A 3,958-nucleotide genomic window follows, 5' to 3' on the forward strand; every position below is an offset into this window, starting at 1 on the left:
GATCTGGGCACAGCCTGGGCAAGGACACCAGGGGTTCCACGGCTGACAACAGGAGCCAGGCACACACACTCAGACACAGAAGGGACGTCACAGCTGTGATAGAAAGCCCAAGAGATGGCCCACATGGTCAGACCACAACTGGCTCACTGCCACCACCTCTCTATTGGGTAGTAACGCAATGAAATCGAGGCAAATGCTTGTCTTCCATTGATCTAGAGGCAGAGCAGCCATCACCAAAGGTATAGCTCTAGCACCATTGCTGACAAATGATATGTTGTGGAGGTTCAGCTGGCTGAGTGCCATGTTTCCATGTTGTCAGCAATTCTTAATGCAGTTTCACTTCTCACTGGGGAAAAAATTGAGCAGAAGGGATCATTCCCCTTCCCCTGTACAGCACCAAGCATGCCAAGGAGTGTTTTGGTATTTCCACAACCTGAGGCAGAGATCATGGGGGGGGAAGGGGGGGGTTCTTACTCAATCTGTGAAATTTTGGTGCTGCCTGAGGTCAAATGCCTTCAGTGGTGAAGCAGCATGAGTCAAGCCAAAGCTTAGCTTGGCAGAAGTGCAGCCCGGTGAGGAATACTCTGCCCTTGGCCCCACAACAGGGACCCAGCCCTGCACAGATACACACTGGCTGCTCTGTAAGAGCAGTCCTACACGCTAGCACCCTGTCCTAAACTCATCCCAGCAATTAGCCACAGCTTCCCAAGGAGCAGCCCTTCCTGAGCTGTGTGGCCAGAGCTCTTAATGTGGGCAGCTGAATTCAGGGTGAGGCATTCTCATTTTGCAGAGGCTTTGCTGCTCAGCCTGTATCTCCTCCTCCTTCATCCATCTGAATGCAAGAAGTGCTGGGAGTGAACACCATCAAACACCACTTTTTTTATTTCCTATAGACAAATACCACACGTGGCACAGATCAGTAAAGGGAAGAAGAGGAAGGAGGGGGAGATGGCTACAGAACAGCAGATCACTAACAGGCATTGCACAAAGCCATAGGAAAGTAGTGTTGCTGACCTGCACCAGACATGATGGCACTGAGCTGTGATTGAGGCCATCAAGCAAGAGGACACTTCTAGAATCATTAAGGTTAGAAGAGATCACTAAGATCATCTAGACCAACCCCAACCCACCCCCACCATGACCACATCCTTCAGTGCCACATGTCCACAGTTCTCAAACACCTCCAGGATGGTGACTGCCACCTCCCTGGGCAGCCTGTGCCAATACTTGCACCAAACAAGACAACATTTACACCAAGCTGTACTGAAGCCAGATGTCAGGGAAACATAGTGTTGGTCTGAGGGAACGTGGTGCAGCAGCATCCAACCAGTGCATGCAGCACTGCCCCATTATTCCTGACAGAGTTCGGGGTATTTGATGGGAAACAAAACCAACTCTTTGTCTCTGAGCACTGATTGCAGCCATCTCTACCACAAACTGTTTGAAACACACCAGAGCACAGATGCAAGACAGATGGCAATCTCATCAGCCCAGGAATGCACATAGCCTGTGCGCCCTCCATCTCATATTTCCTCTGTCCTCTTTCTCCCTTGTTGTCCAACACAGGTCTCAGCCTGTAACTCTTTGGGGAAGAGGTGGCCATGCACAAGGCTGGCTCAGTGCCTGGAGAAGCCCACTCTTCAAGCAGAAGTGAAGCTGTCAATTGTGCAGCAGCACAGAGTGGCACACACAGATTTCCCGTGCTGCCATCCTGCTGGCATGTAATGTGCATCCATGGGGTCAGCCTGCAGCTAGCAAGAAAAATAGGACATCGAGGGCTTATTTTCATTGGCCTTCCTCCACACAGCTGAACTGTGTTTGAATTGCTTTGTGTTTGTTTGCTTTAATTTTTCCCTCATTACAGTAAAGTATTGGCAAGAGAACTTTCAGCCATCTCAAGTCCCATTCAGTTACCACCAGCTAAGAGAAGAGAAATCAGCCCTGAACAGTCAAATACTTACTGAGTTAACATAATGCAGCCCGTATTACTACAGCTATACCTATCTGTAATCACAGAAGTGATTTCAAGTCATGTTCTGCACACATTTAAGCATGTAGATTAGCTGTGTTTCTATAAAGCTATCTCCTTTATACGTCCAGCACAAGGCATGTTAAATATGCCTATAACACAAGTGGAACTGAGCCAAGCCAAAAAATTCTTGAAGAAGTGGTTTGCATTCTTTTCTTTTTTTTCCTCCAGGCCAAGCCAGATGCTTGCAATACCACTGCAGACACTGCATTATGCTTCACTGAGGGAAGAGGCATTTAGCCTTGTTCCCTTGGAACAGCCATCCGTTTGGGTGGCCCCTTGCACTCAGAATCACAGCACAGAGGGTCGTCCTCTCTGAGCACCAGGAGAAAGATCTGCGCTGTCCTTTACAGAGCAGGAGGCAAAGCACAGATGTGACCTCTCCTCCCAGCTCCTGCCTCCTTCCAGAACAACTTCTATCATGACAGTGATCAGACGCATCTCTGTGCAAAATGAAGTCAGCCTGAAAGCTCCATGCTCCCATGCTGTGGTCAACTATGCAGAAGAATCTAGATGCGATTCCCTTCTGAGCTTGTTGCCCTGCCTGCAGCCCCCGCAATGAACTGTTCTTCACCCTCAAAAACAGCTAGGTCCAAGGAATAACAGGGATGATAGATGCAGTCATCAGAGGCCATGTAAAAGCCTTGTAGAATCTTGTTCCTCCAGCAAGCCCGCAGCTCTCCCACAGCTCCTTACTTCCCTTTACTTTCCCTGTGTCACTGACACTGACCGCCCAGCGGTTAATTGAGTTTCCCTATTTGCTGCATTGACCCATTTCACTCTTTTCCACAGCTCTCTAACTGCAGTGCTCTGACCCCGAGCAAAACCAGTGAGCTAGCATCACAGGACCCAGCAGCAAGGTTCCTCTTTTTCTTGGCCACCTCTGTTCTCCCCTCTGCTCTTCACACTGATCTGGGCTGTCTGCAGCACACACGTGCTCCTTGACATTTCCACCCCTCCCTGCCCCCCAGTTTCCCCTCACACACTCCAGCTCTCCAGTATCACTGATTTTGCAGTAATTTAGGTTCCTGAGGGCCAGGTTTGCAGATTTTTTCAGTGCCCCATGCACCAAAGCGTACCAAATAGTATTTGTGCTCTGGTTCTTCTGTGAGGATAAAACCCAGAGGACCATGAAAGACGCCAGCTCTCCAGTGCTAAATAACTTCATAGAATCATTAAGGTTGGAAGGACCACTCAAGTCATCTAGTCCAACCATCAACCCATGCCTGTGACTGCTCTAGTCTGTGTTACCCTGTGCAACATCTGGAACAGAAGAATGACACTTCAAACCTATGGACTGAGCAGCCTCCAGCCAGCAACATCAAGCAGGAAAGGTCCCAGTCCACGCTTCATGGGCTTCTACCCAGGCTTATCCAGGAGATGCTGCCTTTTCAAGTATGCCTCTACAGATACCACAAGCTGAAAATGCAACACAATTAATGCATTAACTGACCACGTGGGACAGACTGATGGCTGGCCTGGAAAAGGACAAGGATGTAGAAGGCCACTAGGTCTTGAAACACTTTTCTCTCTCACAATTCTAGCTCCAGCCAGCTAACGTGTTTGAGGGCAGAGTTTTCTTCACGGAGTATATTGAGGTATTTCAGTATAGGGTCATTTTGGCTGCAGGTTGGATAGCAAAGAAGTAACAGAGAAGAATTGCTGTCCCTTTGTCTAAGCAGAGCGCATCAACCAAGCCAGGCTGAGTAGCATAGGGGAAACGGCCCAGCCCAAACTGCACCACATACCCCAGGGCAGATGCCAACCTCCACCCCATGAACCTACCCAAAGAAACTCTACTATTTAGGGGCAGTTTTGCTTTGAGAGGCTTCCAGCAATCTGATATTTTAAATCACTTTCCTGGACTGTAGCAGAGCACATCCTGCTCTGGAGGGACCCCTCTGAGCCAAGAGGCTCCATCAGCTCCCA

This window comes from Gallus gallus, chromosome 5, assembly GCF_016699485.2.
Source record: "Gallus gallus isolate bGalGal1 chromosome 5, bGalGal1.mat.broiler.GRCg7b, whole genome shotgun sequence".
NCBI lineage: Eukaryota > Metazoa > Chordata > Aves > Galliformes > Phasianidae > Gallus > Gallus gallus.